We start from the raw sequence: 12043 nt of genomic DNA, 5'->3' as shown, positions 1-12043 counted from the left end.
CAAGCCCCCTTCACGGTAAGCATGGTCGAGTCCATTACTAACTTGGACATGACGCCAGCAGATTGGGCTAGCATGTGTAAATCTGTGCTAAATGGAGGACAATATTTGTTATGGAAGGTTTCCAATGAGGAATTTTGCATGGAGACAGCTAGGTGAAATGCAGCAGCCGGTTACCTCAAAGAAATCTAGATGTGTTGTTAGGAAAGGGATCTTATGAGGGTCAGCGGCAACAAATGGAATATGATCCTGCTGTATATGCAAAGATTGCTGCAGACGCAGTTAGGGCATGGAAGACTTTACAAGGAGATGGAGATTTACAAGGTCAGCTATCTAAGGTAACACAGAGACCTAATGAACCTTACGCTGACTTTTTAGATAGGCTTATTCAAACGGCTGCCAAAATTTTTGGTGACACAGAGCAAGCAATGCCATTAATAAAACAACTGGCTTATGACCAAGCAAATCGTTGCTGCAGAGAGGTTATTAGACCATGGAGACATGAAGATTTAAACACATATATTAAATTATGTAGAGATGTTAATGAACAAGGGCAAGTCTAGGCAGCTGCAGTACAACAGGCTTTAGATGCCAGGCCAGAAACATGCTATAATTGTGAACAAACAGGACATTTTAAAAGGAGTTGCCCCATAGAGGAGGGTTTAACAAAACTAGAAATCAAAGGAATAGAATACCGAGTATTTGCCCACGATGCCGTAGAGGGAGACATTGGGCTAATGAATGCCGTTCTCAAACCACCATAGAAGGTACTCCCTTATCAAAAAACGGACAAGGATCAGGTATTTACCCACGATATCGTGGAGAAAGGCATCAGGCTTCATTGCCAAAAAACGGACTGGGGGGCCCAAGGCTCCGGGGCCCACAACCACAAATATACGGTGCAGTGGAGGAACCCAGCAATACCATCAGGGTGGTGCCCAGGACACATTGTCCATTAAATCCCTCATCAGACAAACCTGAGGGAGCGCAGGGTTGGACATCTGCGCCTCTGCCAGAGCAGTATTAACTCCAGAGATGGGAGTTCAAATCATTCCTACAGGAGTAAAAGGACCTCTTCCCCAAGGAACAGTAGGCTTATTATTGGGACGTAGTTCATCTACATTAAAAGGACTTATGATAAGTCCTGGGGTAATTGATCCCGATTATGTAGGTGAAATAAAAATTATAGCTAGTTCTCCAGGAGGTATATCAGTAATTTCACCTGGAGATAGAATAGCACAGTTGTTAATAATACCCAGCCTACATAATAAGTTCTCTAGTTGTAATGTAGAAAGAGGTTCCAGGGGATTAGGCTCCACAGGTGTAGATTGGGCTATGTTGTCTTTAAATTTAGATTCTCGCCCAATGCTAAAACTAAATATTCAGGGTCATGAGTTTAATGGACTGCTGGACACAGGTGATGATCTTAGCATCATATCTCTTCAAGAATGGCCAAAACATTGGCCATTGCAACAAGCCACTCAAATGCTTCGAGGCCTAGGAGTGGCGACTAATCCCCATAGAAGTGCTATGGTATTAGATTGGAAGGATCCTGAAGGATGTGAAGGAACTATACAGCCATATGTTTTGGATCACCTTCCTATTAATTTATGGGGATGAGATGTCCTAGATCAACTAGGTTTGATGTTAACAAATAACATCAATCCTAATGCGCCCACTACTAGGGCTAGACAAGGTATCAGGAAAGAAAAAAGATTAGGAAAACAAGAACAAGGTATAGCAGCGCCAATTCAAATAGATCAAGGAACAGACAGACATGGGTTGGATTTTCAGAAAGGGCCACTGAGACAATCAAAATTACTTGGAAATCAGAAAGACCAGTGTGGGTTTCTCAGTGGCCCCTGACTAAAGAAAAGATAAAAGTAGCCCATGATCTAGTCAAACAACAGTTAGCGGAAGGACATTTACAACCTTCCGTATCTCCCCATAATACTCCCATTTTTGTCATCAAAAAGAAATCCGGTAAATGGAGATTATTGCAAGATTTAAGAGCCATTAATAATGAGATAGTTATTATGGGACCTGCTCAATCAGGGATTCCTCAATTGTCTGCTTTACCAAAAACGTGGCATGTTTTAGCTATAGACATTAAAGATTGCTTTTTTTCGATTCCAATTCATCCCGAGGATAGTCCACGTTTTGCATTTATTATCCCTGCATTAAATCATAAAGGTCCTGATGAGAGATATGAATGGAAAGTACTCCCTCAAGGAATGGCTAACAGTCCAACTATGTGTCAAATATATGTTAATAAAGCAATCCAGCCACTTAGAAATCAAAATCCTGAACTAAAAATATTTCACTATATGGATGATGTATTATTAGCACATAAAGATAAAAACACATTGCTGGAATGTTATGCCACACTTACAAACTTGTTAAAAAATTATAATCTAGGGATAGGAATAGACAAAGTACAATTAAATTTTCCAATTAATTATTTAGGAGTTCTATTATCCTCAACCATGGTCCGTCCACCTAAAATTCAAATATGAGTAGATCAACTCAAATCACTTAATGACTTTCAAAAGTTGTTGGGAGATATAAATTGGATAAGGCCTTATCTAGGCATACCAACAGGAGAGTTGGGACCTTTATTTGATATTCTAAAAGGTCCATCAGATCCAAATTCACCCCGAATGTTAACTCCTAAAGCTAGAAAGGCATTAAAAATTATTGAAACATATATGGAAAATATGCATCTCGATAAAATTGATATAAGTTTGCCTTTATTATTTATTGTACTACCAACAAAAAATATTCCTACAGGAGTATTTTGGCAAGAAGGTCCATTATTGTGGATACATTTATCTTATTCCCCTAATACTATTCTTACTAGGTATCCTGAGGCTGTAGGACAATTAATACTCAAAGGAATAAGAGCAGCAAAGGGAGTGTTTGGAATTTCTCCCAATAAAATTATTACTCCATATACTATGGAGCAAATTGATGAGTTAGCTAATGAGTTAAATACTTGGGCAATAATCATGTGTAAATCGAATGTTTCATTTGATAATCATTTACCATCTAATCCTTTGTTGTCTTTTTGGTCTAAGCATCCTGTTTTTTAGTTTTTTTAGTTTTTCCTAAAATGACAAGAAAAACACCTATCATGAATGCTCCAAATATATTCACTGATGGGTCTAATAATGGTACAGCAGCAGTAGTTACCCCTGATCAAACTTTTACATTCTTAGTACCCAAACAATCAGCTCAAAAGGTAGAGCTTAATGCAGTTTTACAAGACTTTTTGATGTTCAAAGATTCTGTATTTAATTTATTTTCTGATAGTCAGTATATAGTTAATGCTATAATATCCCTTGAAGATGCTGGTAGGATTTCCCCTTCCTCTACTCTACTGTTTTCTCTTTGTTTTCCACTATACAAAGTCTAATCTGGGATAGAAAAGATCCATTCTTTATAGGACATATTAGGGCACATACAGGATTGCCTGGAGCCCTTAGTTTGGGCAATGATTTAGCAGATAAAACTACACATGACGTACATATTTTCTCTACACTAGAAGAAGCTACAAATTTTCATAAAAGGTTTCATGTTAATGCTAATACTTTACAAAAGCGTTTTAAAATAACTAAGGAACAAGTCAGGCATATAATAAAACAATGTCAAAATTGTGTGACCTTTTTACCACAAGTTAATCTTGGAGTCAATCCTAGAGGACTGATACTTAACCATATTTGGCAGATGGACATCACACACTTGCCAGAATTTGGAAAATTAAAATATTTACATGTTACAGTTGATACTTCTTCCGGATTTTTGATGGGCTCCCTTCATGCCGGAGAAAAAACTAAAGATGTTATAGCTCATTGCTTACAAAATTTTGCCACTGTGGGTGTTCCTAAACAGTTAAAAACTGATAATGGTCCTGGTTACACTTCTAACTCTTTTAAACAATTTTGCTCATCATTTGGTATTACTCATATAACAGGAATCCCATACAATCCACAGGGACAAGGCATAGTTGAAAGAGCTCATCAAACTATTAAAATGTACTTATTAATGCAAAAAGAGGGAATTGGAAAGGGGTATATATCCTCCAAAGATAAACTTAAAATAACCCTTTTTACTCTTAAACTTTCTAAATTTGGATTCATCAGGACTTAGTGCTGCGGAAAGACATATGTATCCAAAAAATGTACATAAGCCTAAGGTACTTTGGAAAGATATTCTAACAGGACAATGGAAAGGTCCTGATCCAGTTATTGTCTGGAGTCGGGGTTCCATTTGTGTGTTCCCACATGGAGAACAGCAGCCTATTTGGATTCCAGAGAGGTTAACCAAAAAAATTTCTACAGAAAAAGAAGATGATTTGACTGAAATCCATAACAGCTGATATCCAGAGCTCCAGCTTGGCTATTCTTACATCTGCGACAGTGATTAACCACGGTGCTTTTTTTCAATATCTATTTTATTATTGCATTTTTCCCACATCATAAAGTTCTATTTTATTTTTTGAGCTCATACAAACCTAGGTTAATGTTTTTCTGATCAGTTTTATTTTTTGACTGTGTTTTATTTTTTGACTGTGGAGTTTTTAAACATTGCAATGGAGATTTTACCTAGGTAAAGCTACAAGGCCGTTATTATTGTCTTATGTGTTGTATGTTATGTGTGCACTGTTTTGTGTTGTATGTCTGTATGTGTGTATGTCCATATTTCATATATGAGGAGCGCTCATGAAAAAATGGATCCGAATTTTTTTTTATTCACGTGATTTAAGTGGTTTAATTTAAATTAGGTAAACAGCTGTTAATGATTGTTTTCAAAGGTGGTTAACAGATCTGTTTGCTTACTAATTTAAATTAGGTAAACAGCTGTTAAGGATTGTTTTTAAAGGTGATTAACAGATCTGTTTGTTTACTTTCACCTTTCCTTTTCATTACATTTAATAATTCTGTTCAGGATAATGTCTCTTTAGCATCATTGCCAGAATTCCCATCTCCATCCCAGTGCCGGTGAAGACTAAGAAAACCAAACTACAGCTTCTATGATAGCTATCACAGTAAACTATATAAACTGATGCATCAATGAATATAACTCAACAAGTAATGCTCAATCAAGGACTTGATTTACTTTGGGCGGAAATGGACATATTGATAGACTCCTCCGATTTGAACTGCTTGCAGAACTTGCCTGGACTATATATCAGTTGCATGCATTGTGAACTATCGTCTGGTGCAGCGAATTGTGGTACTGCTGGCATATCCTTGCTGATGGTGTCACCAGTGATGCAATTTCCTTGCCAGCGCACCCCATGTTAATTGTGGTAATGCTGGCATCGTTGCTGATGGTGTCACCAGTGACGCAATTTTTCCAAAGGAGCTGTCAATTGGCTTGGTGTCGTGGCATTTCTGTATCCTCCTCCCTTCTACTAGTGATGGTCTAAAATTTGGGGGCCAACAGAGGTGAGGCAAAGAACCTCACCCCCCCACTGGCACCAAGGCTAAATTTGGGGGCCAACAGAGGTGAGGCAAGAACCTCACCCCCCCCACTGGTGCATAGGCCTATCCACAAGCATGGCTGAATGCTGGACCGGTAGTCAGCGACGGGTTGATCTGGTTGCAGTGGATTCAACCTAAGACAGGAAACTAGTGCCTAAAGGTCAGTTCTCCCATGACGGGTAAGAACCATATGTTGAATTGGACAACCTACCAGACACAGTCCTAAGCCACATTGCTTGTTGTTTAATTAATCAGAAGGGAGGAGATGCTGAGGGCCATTGCCAAGTAGGTATGACGCATCTAAATCCTTGCCAGCATACCCCATGTTAAATGGACTTGCCTTGGAAATCCGCTGTGACCTTGCATGTGTGTTTGAGAAAGGTGACCCTGCTCAATGACCAGGGTGGATCCAGGATTAGGGTGTATCCTGCAGGTTTGAGGAAGTATCCCAGTCCTTGGGTTTAGGGCGTGCCTGGTTTAAGACAATAGGAGTTTTAGGGAAGTTGGAGGTTGAAGATTATTGCTGCTGGGAGTAGGGCGTGCCTGCTGAGTTCTCGTGGAGAGAAAGTATTTAGGATGTGAATTGTGCGGGAGATTTTAGATTGCCCCTGAACCTGTGTGGAGGCGGTGTGAGTTCGGGAATAAAGAATTGCTGTTTGAATCTACAAGTGTGTGGTGACTCGTGATTCTGTGCCAAGCCGAGACCTTGGCACACACCTATAGTCCCAGCACTTAGGAGGTAAAGGTAGGAGTAGCTGAGGAGCTTGAGACCACCCTGGGCAACATAGCAAGACCCTTCCTCAAAACAAAAGAGCAAAAACCCAAATTCCTTTATTCCATTCTTTTTCAAAAAATTTCATTCTTTCAAAATTTTTATTTTGTGGTACTAGGGAGTTCTTATGGCCTCAATTCCAGAAGTTTCTAAAATCTAGTCAGATATTGGAAGCTTTTAAAAGGTTTAATTCTGTATCTGTTGAATCTCAAATGTCATTCTATTTAAAATAACCTTTATACCAGCATTGGTGGATATGTGATTTATTGTGTGGAGAGCAGGTTGTACCCTGCTCTAACTCCATGATGAACAGAATAGTAATTTTAAATATTTTAACATGTCTAACCCCAAGTTACTTCATAAAGCAGTGTTTGCCTTTTTTTTTTTCTGTTCTCCCAGTACTTGGGACCAAACCCAGGGTTGCTCTACTCACTGAGCAACACCTCCAGCTCTTTAAAAAAAAATTTTTTTTGAGACAGTTTTTATAAGTTGCTGAGGCTGGCCTTGAACTTGTGATTTTCCTGTCTTAGCCTTTCATGAATTTATTGTTATTCAATAAACTTTTTTTTTAAGCACCAGGGATTGAACCCAAGAGCCCTTATCCATTGAGCCACATCCCCAATCCTTTTTAAAAATATTTTATTTAGAGAGAGCGTCTCACTAAGTTGCTTAGGGCCTTGCTAAATTGCTGAGGCTGGCTTTGAATTCTAGGTCCTCCTGCCTCAGCCTCCCAAGATAGCTGGGATTATAGGCATGTACCACTGTGCCCAGCTTATTATTCAATAAATTCTGACATTGTGGTAAGACATAAATGTGTTTGGTCTATGTTAATGGCATAGCTTGCACATGACCTACTGGCTTAGGTCTAATTCTTGGAGAAGTTTGTGGGAAGCATCTAAATCCTCCAACTTCCAAAATTTGACCCAATGTATTATCTTCCAAGATATTATTAAATAATAATTGAGAAGTAAAATTGCCCAAATTTGGTGAGCTGGGTTCAGAGCTCAGGTCTCCATTCACACTTAAATACAGGCTCTTGCCGGGTTTCTGTTCTCGAGACTAAAAGGCTCAGGGGTCACTCTAGTTAAACTGGGCTAACTGGGCTGCACAAAATAACCACACAAGAGACACAAATACCTTTTTCTTTGGGGTTGCTGTGCCGGCTCCTCTGACCTTATGGGTCCGCAGAAAGAGAGAGAGCTGACCCCTTTTATTGAGGAGAAGCTATTCAAATGAGACAAGGGGTCAGGTTTCAGGGGCTGAGTCTATCTTCATGATGGCCACTGTCAGCAGGCTGACTAACACCTGGGTAGGCCACACCCAAGGGCACAGTAAGAGGAGGGGACACACACAAGGCACTTCCATGGAAGATTCTATCCTAAACAGGGCAAGGGGTTATATTACAAAGGAACAGGTGAGCATAGCTTCACCCATGGAGCTGTAGCAAGACACACCCATTTCTGTGACTGAGCGCCTCAGCACCCAGCTGGGGAGTGTAACTCAGTCACCCATAAGGTTGGCCTCCCACAGGCTCTGAAATGGTCCTACAATCAGCTCGTCCCCTCTAAGCCTATAGTCCTCTATTAACACAAAAGAAATAATATTCTGGGCTGGGGTTGTGGTTTAGTGGTAGAGAACTCACCTAGCATGTGCAAGGCCCTGGGTTTGATCCTCAGCACCACATAAAAATAAATAAATAAAATAAAGGTATTGTGTCCAACTACAATTAAAAAATAAATAAAAAATAAAAAATGAAATAATATTCTAAGTTGAACCAAAAGTGATTAAAATGTTGTGCTTTATAAAAAATATCAAGTTTTGGTGGCTATGTTGACACATGCTTATAATCCCAATTACTTAGGAAGCTGAGGCAGGAGTGTCATGGGGATCTGCCTCAGAAAACACTCTAAGTCTGAATTTAAACTAGAGAGCTTTATTTATCTGGTCAGGGACTGTACCCCACCCATAGAGACTGAGGCTCTGTGGGAGAACAGCAATTTCCTGGCTGTGTCTTGGGAATTTAAGGATGAAAACCATAGCTCAGGGGCTTTTCTCAGCGTCATGCAAGCAAGCAAGTTACAGAAGCTTAAAAAAAGCAGTTAGCTTACAATTTAGTTAACCGCATCTGGGGTCTGAGCAAGTGTTAGACAACCGGATCCTGAGTTTCAGCTGAGTGGGGGTGATAATCTATTTCAAAGTCATGTAGACCCATAAATGTACTCAAACCCAGGATACAGCTCATCACGACCACCACCATATCTTGAGGTGGGTACATTCTGTGAGGTACAAAATTCAGAAAAACAATTTTTATAAAAAGTTTTTGTTTCTGTTTTGCAGAAATGGGTCATGCAGTTCCCTCTTTCACAGAAGCAGTCACAGAAAAACTAAGATGGAGTCTAGAACAACTAAGAGAAAGTCCCTATGGCCACACTTTTTGGTTCGTATAGCCACAGTGACTCTATTCTCACCACTCCAGTACTAATAACTTATTTGGTGCTTGCAGTTATCTCGTTTACTTATTTTATTACTGATATCTATAAGCCTTATCTACATGATCAAGCTACTACAATTGTTCACAATTATATTGATTTAACCTTGTCTAAATCTATATTAGCTTATCAGCCTTTATTTATCTATAACTATACTGGCATATTGACATCACCTTTCACTGTTCCATACCTTTTTCCTGTGACTTAAGTCCTATGTCTTACAGTTACATGATTTTATTACTATTACTTAGGCTTACTCCTGATGAATTTATCTATGAACTTATGTCTTACTATTGCTTATCTATGTTATCTTACCTTATTCCTATAATCTATAACCTATGTCTATGACTTATTGATTATATTGATCAGTTCAAACCACAACAGGAGGATCACAAGTTGGAGGCCAACATCAGCAATTTAGCAAGATCCTGTCTAGGAAAAAAAGAGAGAGAAAGAGAGAGAGAGAGAGAGAGAGAGAGAGAGAGAGAGAGAGAGAGAGAGAGAGAGCGCCAAATCAAGAGAAAGAGAGATAAAGGGCTGGGATGTAGCTCAGTGCAAGAGTGCTTGCCCAGCATGTGTGATGCCTAGGATTTAATCCTCAGCATGGAGAAGAAAAAAAAAAAATCCCCTCCTTTGTCTTGGACAAATTATTTGACCTATCTACTCATGCCTAAGTTCCTTTATACATAAAATACAACTATTATATGTAGGTCAGCAATCTCTTAAGTGCTATTCTAAAATCCAACAGTTCTTTTTTTTTTTTTTTTGTAGTTGTTTTTCATTTTTATTGACCCAGTTGTGTTTTACCACTGAGCCTTATCCCAGCTCTTTTTACTTTGAGACTATTTATTTTGATTTCTTAGGGTCTAGCTAAGTTGCTGAGGCTGATGAACTTGTGATCCTGATCCTCCTGTCTCAGCTTCCTGAGTTGCTGGGATTAGGTCAGTCCACCACATCTGGCTACCATCTTTTTTTCTTGAATTTGAATAGAAACCTTCCTACTGTTCTAAAATCTGAAAAATCCTGCTAAGACACACCTCGATAAAAGGGCTCAGAAGTATCTACCTCATGGGTTGAGAGGACGAAATTAGTTATTAGATTAAAATTCTTGACTCTGTGATAGACAAAGGAAAGCTTTGTTTAAGGAAGTTTTTAACATGAACATGTAAAGGGCCTATCAGCGTTCATTGAGCATTTACCAAGCGCCTAACGTGTGCAAAGCCTTGAGAATACGAGCAGAAGCTGGATGAAACCTTGACTAAATTCTGTCCTCCCCCCAAACCCAGTTGCTTGGTGGAAGTATTCTCTGGCAGGAATCCGAGTTCTCTTCAAAGAAGAGAATGGTACCTCAACTCGATTTGGGTGGGTTCTTGACTTTTCCCATAGAAAAGAATTCCAGGACACAGAAAATGCAAGGAAGCAAATATTTATTTAAATAATGGTACATATACCCCAAAGGCGGAGTGTGGGCACTCCTCACTTCTCTGAGTGACTGGGTTAGGCTCTGATTATATATGAGTTTCCTGGGACTGCTGTGGTGTGAACTAATCAATAAAATCAATAAGAGTGTAAGTTATAGGTTATAGATTAGTAAAAAATACAGACTGTAGATATAAAATTTTGATAAGTGAGATAAGAAAATTATAAAGCAAGAACTGTTATAGGCAGGCCTAAGACTCCATTTTGCTGCCTTCTATGAAAACGGTTATAAGAGCTGTTTCTGAGAAACTAAAATGAAAGTTTTCTGCTAAATTCAAAGGATATATTGTCTTCTGTACTTTGTACTCCATAAAATGTACTCAACCCAGGATATGGTGGTCTAATAATTTGAAGTAGATTCTCACCCCTGCTAACTACTTGCTCTAACCCAAGATACAATTGTCTAAAACCTATTTAAACTCAAGATGTGGTTGTCTTGAGTAGCTCTGCTAATTGCTGTTTTAGCTTCTATGATTGGCTTACTTATGTGAGGCTAAGGAAAGTCCCTGAGCTGTGGTTTCTGTCCTTAAGACCCAGGCCAAGAAATTGCTCTTCTCCCACAGAGTTTCAGTCTCTATAGGAAAGTGTCTCTGGCCAGGTAATAAAGCTCTTTAATTTGTTTCAAATTCAGCCTTCGTGTGTTTTCTGAGCCATCTCCTCACAACAGGAAGAAATGTGCAGGTTTTCAGGGAAGCTTCTTTGAAAAATCAAATCCCATGATAATTACTTGATATTTGTGTTCAGACTGCTTTTTGATTATGCAGTCTAGTCATAAGTCATTTGTGGGCACATTGTATTGTCTTTAAATTTGGTGATGTTTAAATTGTTTGGGGGGCTGGGGTTGTAGCACTGTGTTACAGCACCTGCTTGGCATGCGTGAGGCCTTGGGTTCAATTCTCAGCACCAAATACGACCATTCTAGCTGATATGTTACAAACACAGGCTGGAGGTTTTGTTCATAAAACTAAAGGCACAAGCATGACTGGTTATTCCCAAAGATCCTGACTTCCATCCATTTCCATCTTTATTTCTCCTCTTCCTGACAGTGATGAACCGGGCCTAAATCCATTTTAAGATTGGGAACCATCTCATCATAGTCATAAAAAGTTAATTTCTATTTTACTATAAACTACTGAGACTTCTAAACTTGTTTAGAATTCCTGCCCATGTCTGGCTTTCCCTGACCAGATAACAACCCTCTCTAAAACCTTACTGGCATCTCATAAATCCTGGCTCCCCCACAACCCCTTCACCAGATAACAACCCTCTCTGAAACCTCAGCAGCACCTCATAAATTCTAATGTTGGGATCTGAATTTACTCCCTACCTTGAAATACCATGCAATGTAGATCATTAGCCTACTATCTGCCTTTGTATTATGCTTATCAAAATCCTGTTAACTGTAGGTTCTCAAGACACCCCCCTTTGCAACTTTTTGTGCTATAAAACCGTTTTCCTGGAGAGCTGGGGGGCTGGTCTCCAGCCCATATTAGGAGAGAGAGCTTCTGATCAGCTTTCTTTGTGTTCACAAATGCAAGCTTGCTTTAATTTGATCTAAAATTGGAGCCGGTCTTTTCTTTGCGTCAGGGTTCAACAGACAGCCCGCCTAATCTTAGTCCCACCGGCAGGTTTTCTTGCTAGCTAGCGCCGGAAGGCGGTTCGCTCCAGCGCCCCTTCCTGCCGCCTGGCTTAGCTTTGAGTCCCAAGCCGATCAGGCAACCCTGGTGCACGCTACTGCACCGACCGAGCTCGCCCATTTCCGTTCCAGAAAAAGATGTCTCTCGGAAAGCGCCATCCCACAGCGACAGCTGACTTTGGGC

Source organism: Ictidomys tridecemlineatus, chromosome 12 (assembly GCF_052094955.1).
Source record: "Ictidomys tridecemlineatus isolate mIctTri1 chromosome 12, mIctTri1.hap1, whole genome shotgun sequence".
Classification (NCBI taxonomy): Eukaryota; Metazoa; Chordata; class Mammalia; order Rodentia; family Sciuridae; genus Ictidomys; species Ictidomys tridecemlineatus.
This window is presented reverse-complemented; position numbering follows the sequence as displayed.